This window comes from Chiloscyllium punctatum, chromosome 29, assembly GCF_047496795.1.
Source record: "Chiloscyllium punctatum isolate Juve2018m chromosome 29, sChiPun1.3, whole genome shotgun sequence".
Classification (NCBI taxonomy): Eukaryota; Metazoa; Chordata; class Chondrichthyes; order Orectolobiformes; family Hemiscylliidae; genus Chiloscyllium; species Chiloscyllium punctatum.
Genome location: NC_092767.1, coordinates 7,213,807 through 7,225,523, shown reverse-complemented (window position 1 = coordinate 7,225,523; position 11,717 = coordinate 7,213,807).

Here is an 11,717-nt window from a genome sequence, read left to right as displayed (position 1 = left end):
ATTACATGGAGAAAGGACACGTTGTTTATACACCGAGCTTGTGGAGAGGCCTGCACAGGGACGGCTCGGGAGAGTTTTTGTCTCCAGGCAGTGAAAGCTGAATGTTGGATTATTTGAGGAGGAGTTGTTTTTTTCATTTGTTCAGTTAAGTGTTTGATTTTTAAAAAATATGTATTTTTAAAAAATTTTTCTTTGCATGCTTCATAATAAATCTGTGCTTAAGGAAAGATAGTTTAATTTAATATATAATTTCTTTAGATATCTGGAAAAGAAAATCTGACAAGCAAAGACATTTGCCCCACCTCCCCTTCCAATTTGAAATTAAACTTACTCTGCAATTTGGGAGACTGTAGACTATAATTGCTTGCAACAAGGAGAATCTTGCATGCAAATTGACGAATGCCAAGATATGCTGTGACACAAACACTCAGCTTCAAGGTCATCACTGATTCATCTCCATCTTTGGACTGTGACTTGTGTATTCCCCTGCAGAAGCCTGAAGGAAAATGTCGAACCCCCCCCCTCCCCATCAGGTGTATTAACCATGAACAACTCATGCTCGCAAAGCCTCATGGAAATTCAGTTTCTTGAATTTTCCATTCGAACAATTTTCTGTTTAAATTTTAGGCATTTCCTAGAATTCATGCAAGAATGATTCTAAGTAGACTCCCATTTATTGCCCCACACATTAAAGAGCAACTACTAGTTAACAAATTAAATTCATAAGGAGTGGGTACACGGGAAGACCAAGAACTGAATTTCAATCAGCCTACAAAAATATAGGGAAAAATACAACATGATTAAGGATGACAGCACCCAGAGACAGCCAATTGGAAGCCATTCTCATGCTTCTAGTTCCACAGTTAGCAGAACTAAAGTGACTATTCACAGCTTTTGTCATTTTAAAGGTGTACAAATATTAAAAAGGTTAAAAGTTGACGACTCAACTTGTTTTCCAGTTGAAGCTTTCTGGTCTTCAATAGCACTCCACTTCTCAACTGAGAATCTGTAAGTCATTCAAAGCCAATTCCACAGCATCTTGTGCAGTTACTTTGAGCACAGGAAAGAAGAAGCCTCTCCATTCTGAAGCACTGGAGTACCACCTTTGATTTTTAAAACAATTGATTTGGGTGACACGATGGCTCAGTGGTTAGCACTGCTGCCTCACAGCACCAGGGATCCGGGTTCAATTGCTGCCGTGGGCCACTGTCTATGTGGTGTTTGCACTTTCTCCCCGTGTCTGTGTGGGTTTCCTCCCCCAATCCAAAGATGTGCAGACCAGGCAAGTTGGTCATGCTAAATTGCCCATAGTTTAGGTCCATTAGTCAGGGTAAGTGTTGGGGGATGGGTCGGTATGGACTTGCTGGGACAAAGGACTGTTTCTACACTGTAGGTAATGTAAAATGCAATCATATAAGGTGCTATTGAAAGCTTCTTCATTTTCAGATTAATGTTACTGATGGCTTGCAAGAGATATTGAGGATGATGATAAATAGATTTAGTGAATTAATTACATAGCAAGATCATTCAGACAGATAACTGTCCGTCAGGAAGGGTATGAAGGTGGTTTAGAAGTCCCCGTGGCTATTCCTCTCTCAAACAGATATTCCATTTTGGGTATTGTTGAATGAGAAAAATAGAAGTGGTTGTCAGATCTTGGGCACTGACAATGAATTTTGTGTTAAATGGGTTTGTCAAGTTTTAAAGGAATAATCATTTTCGGGAGCTCGCCTGTCAGGGGCACAGACAGGAGATTCTGCGGTAGTGAGTGTGAATCGAGGAGAGTACGTTGCTTTTCTGGTACCAGGGTGAAAGACGCCTCAAAATATTTGAAGCAGATTATCAAAGGGGAGAGTGAGAAGCTGGAACTGGGAAAGGGTTAAAGCTTTACAGAGTGAGGACAAGTGGTTAGGTAGAAGGTTAAAAAAGGAGTAGTATGAAAAGTAGTAATCTCTGGTTTACTTCTGGTGCCGAGTTCTAATGAGGGAAGGAATAAAAGGACAGGGCAGATAAATCAATGGTTGACGAGGTGCTGCAATGTGCAGGGAGTCACTTTGTTGGAGTATTGAGCCACCGTGCCCCCGTTTTCTAGCACCACTCTGATTTTGACTCTAACCTCCAGCATCTGTAGTACCCACTTCTGCTGAATGGAAAAGACTGGCAGCTCAATGATTTTACAGAAAGGATAGAAAGAGGCAAGGTGGGAGAAGGACTGGCATTTTTGATTAAGGAAAATATGATGACTGTAATTAGGGAAGATATTGCTGAGGGATCATTTAGTGAAAATGTATGGGTTGAAGTTAGAAATAAGAAAGGGGTGATCACCTTGATGGGATTGTACTACCATCTCCCCAAAAGTCAGAGGGCAATTGAGAAGCAAATATGCAGAGAGATCTCTAATATAAGTAAGAATAATAAGTTTGTAATAGGAGGGGATTTTAATTTTCCAAACATTGACTCAGACTCCCATGATGTAAAAGATTTTGATGGTGAAGTATTTGTTCAATTGCAAGAGAATTTTCGCTATCAATATATAAATCTTCCCATAAGAGACAGATCAATTCTTGAACTTCTCTTGGGAAATAAGGCAGGGCAAGTAACTGAAGTGTTAGTCAGGGATCATCTTGGACCAGTCATCAACTAATAATTTTAAAATAGTTATGTAAAAGGATAAAAGTTAAAGTTCTTATTTGGAGTGAGGCAAATGGGTATGAAAGGGTATGAAACTAGAACTTTCTGGAGCAGAATGATCGCAGGTAAAAGGATGACTGACAAGTGGGAGGCCTTCCAATGTGTGAGAACAAGAGTTCAGAAATATTCTGTTCCTGTTAGAGTGAAAGGCAAGGCTATTAAGATTAGGGAACAATGGATGAATAAAGATGTTGAAGTTTAAGTCAAGAATAAAAAAAAAACATCTATTAGAAAGACAATTGAGATCAACTGAATGTCTTGAAGAGCATAAAGAGTTTAGGGGCATTTTTCAGAAGGAAATGAGGAAGGCAAAGAGGGGATAAGAGATCGTCTTGGCAGATAGGGTAAAGATTATTCAAAGAGATTCTATAAGTAGTGAGTGAGGGAGCAACTGGAGAGAGAGTAGGATCCCTTGAAGACCAACGAGGTTGTCTTTGTGTTGAAACTCAAGAGATGGGAGAGATATAAATGAATATTTCACATCAGTTATTATTGTTGGGAAAGAAATGGAGGGAGGCTAGAGAAATCAGGGAAATAAATACTGATGTTTTAGAAACACCTCACAGTCCAGAAGAGGAAGTGCTGGAGATCTTAAAAAACATGAAGATAGATAAACCTTGAAGACCTGATCAAGTGTGTCCCAGGACATTGTGAGAAGTTAGAGAGAAGATTGTCAGGCCCAGAGCAAAAATATTTGTATCATCTATAAACATGGATAAAGAACTGGAGGACTGAGCTGTGGCTAAATTGTCATTGTTTAAGAAGGGATGTGAGGAGAAGCCTGGAAACGATCGACCTGTGAGTCTGACCTCAGTGTGGGTCCTTGGCCCTGGGTAGTGTTGTAGAGCAGAGAGAGACCTCAGGGTTCAAGTGCATAATCCTTTGAAATTTGCATCATAGGTAGACAGTCTGGTTAAGAAGGTGATTAGCATGCTTGCCTTCATTGTTCAGACTTTTGAGCATAGGAGTTCTGACATTATATTGAATTTGTACAGGATGTTGATGAGGCCTCTTCTGGAATAATATGTGCAATTCTCATTGCCGTGTTATAGGAAGGATATTATTAAAGTGGAGAGGGTTCAGTAAAGATTTACCAAGATGTTGCCAAGAATAGAGGGCTTGAGATATAAAAATGGGCTGTTGCATTGGAAGGTGAGGGGTGACCTTATTGATGTTTAAAAAATCATGTGGGGCAGAGATCAGGTGAATGACAAGGGTCTTTTCTCTCGGATGAGGAGTTCAAATCAGGGGGGTATATTTTTAACATGAGAGTAGAAAGATTGAAAAGAAGATGACGAGCATCGTTTTTACTAGTTCATGTGTGGAATGAACGACCAGAGGAAGTGGTGGATGAAGGTTCAGTTACAATGTTTAAACTACATTTGGATAAGTTCATGAATAGGAAAGGTTTGGAGGGATATGGGCCAAGCACAGGAAGGTGGGAATAGTTTATGTTTTGGAACATGATCAGTGTGGCCTGGTTGGTCTGAAGGGTCTGTCTCCGTGCTGTATGACTCAATGACTCCATGACATTATGGTAGGCAGTCGAAAGACACGTTAGTCTCTGCACATGCTCACGGATACATCGGCGGGAAGGGTGTATTGTCTCGCTAACATCAATTGTTACAGCTAACCTGAGAATGGAACTTTTAAAAAAAACGTTTTGTGATTTACACATGAAAGAAGTGAAACTATCAGCTCCCTCTATCCGGGAATTAACTCCCCCAGGGATGGAGCACAGCCAGAGTCACCACTGTGGGATTAGAGGGGGGAAGGAGTGAGGGAACGAGGAGGTGTGAGAGAATGCAGCAGGTAAACAGTTTCATCCAGTCTGCCTTTGTCTACTCCTGCTTTGCATTTTATTGTCTTGGAATGAAAGCCAAATGTATTTTCAAACTGATCAAATTCCTTTTGTCTTTGGGGCTTCCTATTGATCAATGTGAAAGTCTCAACTTGAGATTGCCAGAAATCAACACAAGGAAGAGAAAGGAAACAAAGTAAATTATTGTTGAAAATAAATGTGCAATCAAAAGACACAGAATCCTTACAGTATGTTCTTTCCTCTTTCTGACAGGAAACTCCTGGTGTGTTTTAATTTGCCCAGATGTGTAGCTCAGAGAATTCAGTGAGGAAGAGTGGACAGGAGCCTGTCGTTGCATTTCCCTCTCTGGGCTGCAGTGAACGATTACACCTTCCTCCACATCATTTATTTTTCTAACCTCTTCACTCACTGAGAACGGATTACTTGGGATAAATGTAGCATTTGTGTACATTTAATTTCTCTTTTGATTTTTCTTTTGTTGTCCCACTTCCTACTAATTGTTGCTGATTACTAACAGCCCTTTACACTGGCTTTACCCCTCCAGTCTCTGTCATTTTGCTCTTCAGATGGAGTCATTCCTTGCCCATGAGGAAAGGAGTGTTATCATGTTGCTGCTCCTCCTCCTCCTTTGGGTCCATTCCTCACGTGGACTCCTCGTTCCGTTATCTGCTGCACCTAATGTTGGATTGATTCATCAATTGAATTATTGTTCTAACTGGATATGTCATGGCATACTTTAACTGGTCTCTGAAATGTTTCTGTGTCACCACATAAATAAGGGCATTTGTGCAGCAACTTAAGTTCCTCAGCATGTATCCAATCTGAACAAAGAGACCAAAAGAAACAGAATCCAAGGAATAGCCAGCATTAAAGAAATATAAAATATGCAACAACCAGAGAAGTATGAAGCTGGCAGATATGGCAAAGAGTATAATCACAGAATTCTTCCTGCTCTCTACCTCTGGATCATTCTGTGTTTTTCTCTGACCTCTCAGTTCCTTCCGCACCTTAATGGCCTCGAAGATATGTCTGACAGTCAGAATGTTGATAAAGAGAATAAAAGTGAATGGGAACATTGGTGTTAAAAAAGTCTCAAAATATCTAAAACCTATCCACCGAGGGTCAATATAATAACTAGACCTGAAATAACAGTACCATGGAACATTGTTGATCATCTTTCCAGGATAATACACAAAGAAGTTGGGAATGTTCTTTAAACAAAAGAAGATGCAGATTGTTGCTAGAACCCTGGTTGCAGTTTTCCCTGTGCAATACTTAGTTTTCATCTCATGAAAACAAATGGCGACAAATCGATCAAAGGAAAAAGCAATGGTGAACCACGCAGAACAATCAATGGTCAAGCGGCTGAGGACATAGAGAACGGTACAAACGGGAGTGATTTGCAGGAAACACAGTGGATAATAATAATATTGAAATCGGCGAAGGATGATATAAAAAACAATGAACAGTAGATCTGACGTTGTCATGGCCACCAGATAGCGAGTGCTGCACGTAGAAAGGCCACATTTGCCCCGAGCTAAGATTACAATCACCACTAGACTAACTGTAAGAGAAAGAAAAAAAGGACTTGAGGTTATTAATCAAACATTCTCTCTGCCTGAGTCCAGACTGTAAGTAATGACACAAAGATAATTGTTGTTCCATGTCATATGAAGTTTAAAGAATCTGAACCATATCATCGCATTCTCTCTAAATGAATCATTTGCACATTTAAAGGACATAGGGAAGAACATGAGCAGCAGGTTACTCACAGAAACACAGTCATATACTCAAAGTGTTTTTGGTTCAACAGCAGTCAATTTCATCTGCTTTCCCATAAGCCCACAGCACTCACACAATGAAACCTGGGATCAGTAAAACAGAATAGCAGACACCTAGTATGGACATTGATCACAACATTCCTCTATTTGGTTTTGGAGTCTCCACAGTTCAGTTTACCTCCAGAATTCGATATCCACACTGTGTGAACCACAGAGCTGGGCATTTAATCACAATATGGATGAATAAATGATAGGGTATTGAGTCCCTTTCCCATGAAGGTATTCAGCAGTGAATCCTATCACCAGGCCCCAGGTTGGATATCCACTTTAATCAGAAAAACTGCAACATTTATCCAAGATAGTACAGCACAGCCCTCATGCAAATAAAATCTGAATCCCCACAACACTGGTCATAGTAACGCTCTGGTTTAAAAAGCAGACACTTTATCTGGGATGAAGCGAAGCTTCCTGCCTGATGTCGAGGCCTATGTTCCCAAGCTTCTCTCCTCAGCCCTCTCCTTGTGAATGGAGATTCCCCCTCTCAGATTCGGAGTGAATGCTGGAGCTAGAATACCCCACAGTTTACCCAGCATTCTCCATGGAGTTCACTAGACTTGTATCCACAGCTTTGCATTGCAGACTAATAAATACTTATCAAAATTGATAGTCAAAGACAAAATAAAATTATCAAATGAATACACCTTCACGAAGACCATTATTGTTTGGGGAGCATCAAAGTGTAACAGCAACAAAGGGCAATGACGGAAATATCCTATTGGACAAAGTTGTTTGATCCTCTGTGGGAGATCCGCTGCCACAACACTCCAGATCTTAGAGTTTGTCCTATTAGACACTGTACCATGGTACTGTGCATCATTTTACAAATGGCAAACTGACATGTCTGTTCAACAATCAAAGAATTCAACAATACACTTCATAATTGGCCTCCTGTTCTCAACAACCCTCCCAGTGATCTGTCCTCACAAATACGATGCCGTCACACGTCCACTAACTGATGAAAACACACAAGACTGTCAAACCCATCCTTGCTGACCATCACTTATCACTCCTGATGACTTGAGTTGATACGGCATGGTGCTGGAAAAGGTACAGCATGTCAGGCAGCATCCCAGGAGCAAGAAAGTCCATATTTTGGGCATGACTTCACCCACCCCACCCCCCAAACTGTCCACGATGGAATAGCACCTCCCGCAAATAAAACCTGAATCCATGCAACATTGGTCACTTTAACTGTCCTGAAGAAGGGTCCTGCCAGAAACCTTGACTCTCTTCCTCTTCGGATGTTGCCTGACCTGCTGTGCCTTTTCCAGCACCATGTTCTATCTGCAGTCCCCATAGACTCCTCATTCCTAATGACCTGCTGAATCCACCCATTACCCTGTTGTATCTGGGCTCCCATTTGGAGCGAGCTGCCTGAGCAAGATCCACAAACACAATCCCTTTCCATCAAGGAATGGGAAATACTAGGTGTCACTGCAAGGTGGGTTGTTACAAAACCTATCTGAACGATAGCAGGCTGTGAACTACCACAGAGAGAGGGTGGTCTTCCGAAACCCTTTCTAGACCAGCCAGGGCCGGTGCTCAACCAAACTCCATCAATGTGGCCTCAGTGTAAACCCATTCTGCACAGTATAGGGAAACACACAATGCTACACATTACTGAGGAGCTTCTGAACTGACAAACTATTCAATTTAAACTCAGTCAATGAGGACATTATTGTCTGCCATCAGGATTTGCTTTGCTAAATGGAAATATAATAATTTATCAGTTGTCGGTAGAAATCAGGATAATTCAAAATGCAGAAGTTTATATAAGTTAAGTTGTTGCAAGACCTACCAGGAACACCAACGACAACAAGCATGGTCTCGTACACTCTATCGATCCTTTCCCTGAGAAGATGCATTTCGTTGTGTGTGGTACAACCTTTCCCTTCCTGCTGCCCGCTATGTGTCGAAATCAGAGAATTCTCTCGGAGATGAAGCTGACACAGTTCCAGAGACTTTATTTTATATTGTGTGGTATCTCCACTGGGAAACTGTAATTACACCTTCAATTTTTTAAACATAATTTTGAACAAACAAATTATGACAACAGGTTTATTTTAATGATGTGATAGCATTTAGATTTATGTCTGTATTCGAATGCCCCAAAGACTGGATTAATCTGATCCTGTTAATTCTCAGGGAATCTACTTTGGCTTCAAGCAACAGTTCTTGCAAATTTCACTCACTATCAGTCCCATCAATATCTAGCTACATTTTGAAATTCGTTTCAGTGATGATCTTCATTCTACTCAGACATTCAATATCTCGGGTTGTAGATCTTTTTGAGAGGTGTTCCACTGCCCACTGTTATCCCACTAATTTTGTTGTTAATCCAGTTACACGACTGATTTGGGAAATTCTCTCTGTGAATGAGCACTCTAATACAGAACCTGAAGCTGATACCGACCATACCAACAGCTGGAACTTCCACTCGGTCACATTTTCTCAAAACAAATTATTACATTCAGTTCAAAATCATAGAATGATGGCATCATACAGGACCGACATGGCCCTTCGCTCCATCGAGTTTGTATCTGTAAAATCACACTCAAAGCTATACATGGCTGGAAAATGGGAAGCCTTCAAAAATGAGATAACGACAGTCCAGAGAGAATGTGTTCCTGTTCGGGTGAAAGGCAAGGCTGGTAGGTGTAGGGAATGCTGGATGACTGGAGAAATTGAGATGTTGGTTAAGAAAGAAAAAAGTAGACATATGTCAGATTTGGACAGCAGAGACCATCTAGGCATATATTTAAGAGGGAAATCAGGAGAGCCAAAAGGGACATGAGATAGCATTGGCAAATAAGGTCATAGAGTCATAGAGATGTACAGCATGGAAACAGACCCTTCAGTCCAACCTGTCCACGCCAACCAGATATCCCATCCCAATCTAGTCCCACCTGCCAGCACCCGGCCCATATCCCTCCAAACCCTTCCTATTCATATACCCATTCAAACGCCTCTTAAATGATGCAATTGTACCAGCCTCCACCACATCCTCTGGCAGCTCATTCCATACATGTACCACCCTCTGCGTGAAAAAGTTGCCCCTTAGATTTCTTTTATATCTTTCCCCTCTCACCCTAAACCTATGCTCTCCAGTTCTGGATTCCTCGACCCCAGGGAAAAGACTTTGTCTATTTATCTTATCCATGTCCCTCATAATTTTGGAAACCTCTATAAAGTCACCCTTTAGCCTCCGACACTCCAGGGAAAACAGCCCCAGCCTGTTCAGCCTCTCCCAGTAGCTCAAATCCTCCAACCCTGGCAATATCCTTGTAAATCTTTTTGGAACCCCTTCAAGTTTCACAACATCTTTCCGGTAGGAAGGAGACCAGAATTGCACGCAATGTTCCAACAGTGGCCTAACCAATGTCCTATACAGACGCAATATGGCCTCCCAAACCCTGTACTCAATACTCTGACCAATAAAGGAAAGCATACCAAACACCTTCTTCACTATCCTATCTACCTGCAACTCCACTTTCAAGGAGCTATAAACCTGCATTCTAAGGTCTCTTTGTTCAGCAACACTCCCTAGAAGCTTACCATTAAGTGTATAAGCCCTGCTAAGATTTGCTTTCCCAAAATACAGCACCTCGCATTTATCTGAATTTAAGGAGAATCCAAAGGGATTCTATAAATACATTAAGGAAAAAGAGTAAATGGGGGAGAATCGGGCCCCTCAAAGATCAAGCAAGGCAGCCTATGTGTGCCCACAGGAGATTGGGGAGATACTAAACAAATATTTTGCATCAGTGTTTACTGTGGAGAAGGACATGGAAGATATACAATGTGGGGAAAGAGATGGTAACAGCTTGAAAAATATTCATATTACAGCAGAGGATGTCTTAAAATGCACAAAGGTGGATAAATCCCCAGGATGTGATCAGGTATAACCTAGGACTTTGTGGGAAGCTAATGAAGTGATTGCTGGGCCCCTTGCTGAGGTACTTGTATCATTGATAGTCACAGGTGTGGTGCCGGAAGACTGAGGATTGGCTTATGTTTAAGAAAGGTGGTAAGGAAAAGCCAGGGACTATAGACCAGTGAGCCTGGTCGATCATGGGCAGGTTGTTGGAAGAAATCCAGACGAACAGGACTTAAATTTATTTGGAAAAGCAAGGACTGTTTAAGGATAGTCAACATGGCATTGTGCATGTGAAAAGGATTGATCAAGGCAGAGCAGTGGATGTGATCTGCATGATCTACTTCAGTAAGGCATTTGACAAGGTTCCTCATGGTGCACTGATTAGCAATGCTAGGTCTCATGGAATTCAAGGAAAACTAGCCATTTGGATACAGTACTGGCTTAAAGGTAGAAGACAGAGGGTGTTGGTGGAAGGTTGCTTTTCTGACTGGAGGCTTGTGACCAGCAAGTTGCCACAAGGATCAGTGCTGGGTCCTTTGCTTTACATCATTTATATAAATGATTTAGATATGAACCTGGGACATATAGATTGTAAGTTTGCAGATGAAATCAAAATTGGAGGTTACCTCAGAGTACACATGATCTTGTTCAGATGGGTCAATGGGCCAAGGAGTGCTCAATCGAGTTTAATTTAGATAAATGTGAGGTGCTACAATTAAGAAAGAAAAATCAGAGCACGACTTATACACTAATGCTAAGGCCTTGGGGAGTATTGCTGAACAAAGAGACCTTGGAGTGCAGGTTCATAGTTCCTTGAAAGCCGAGTCACATGTAGTGAAGAAGGCATTTGGTATGCTTTCCTTTGTTGGTCAGATTATTGAGTATCATAGTTGGAAGATCATGTTATGGCTGTACATGACATTGGTTAGGCCACTTTTGGAGTACTGTATGCAAATCTGGTCTCCCTTCTATCGGAAGGATATTGTGAAACTTGAAAGGGTTCCAAAAATATCTACAAGGCTGTTGCCAAGGTTGAAAGATTTGAGTTGCAGGGAGAGGATAAGTACGCTGAGGTTGTTTTTCCTGGAGCATTGGAGGTTAAAGGGTGACCTTATAGAGGTTTACAAAATCATGAGAGGCATGGATAGGATAAACGGACAAGGAATTTTGCCGGGATTGGTGGAGAGATTTCAAAGAGACCTATTGGGCAACGTTTTCATGCAGAGGGTGGTGCGTGTATGGAAGGAGCTGCCAGAGGAAGTGGTGGAGGCTGGTACAATTACAACATTTAAAAGGTATCTGGATGGGTATATGTACAGTAAGGGTTTAGAGGGATATGGGCCAAGTGCTGGAAAATGGGACTAGATTAATTTAGGATGTCTGGATGAGATGGACCAAGGGGTATATATCTGTGTTGTACATCTTTATGGTTCTCTCTCTCTCTCTCTCACTCACACACTCACACATAAATAATGTTTCTGCCTTT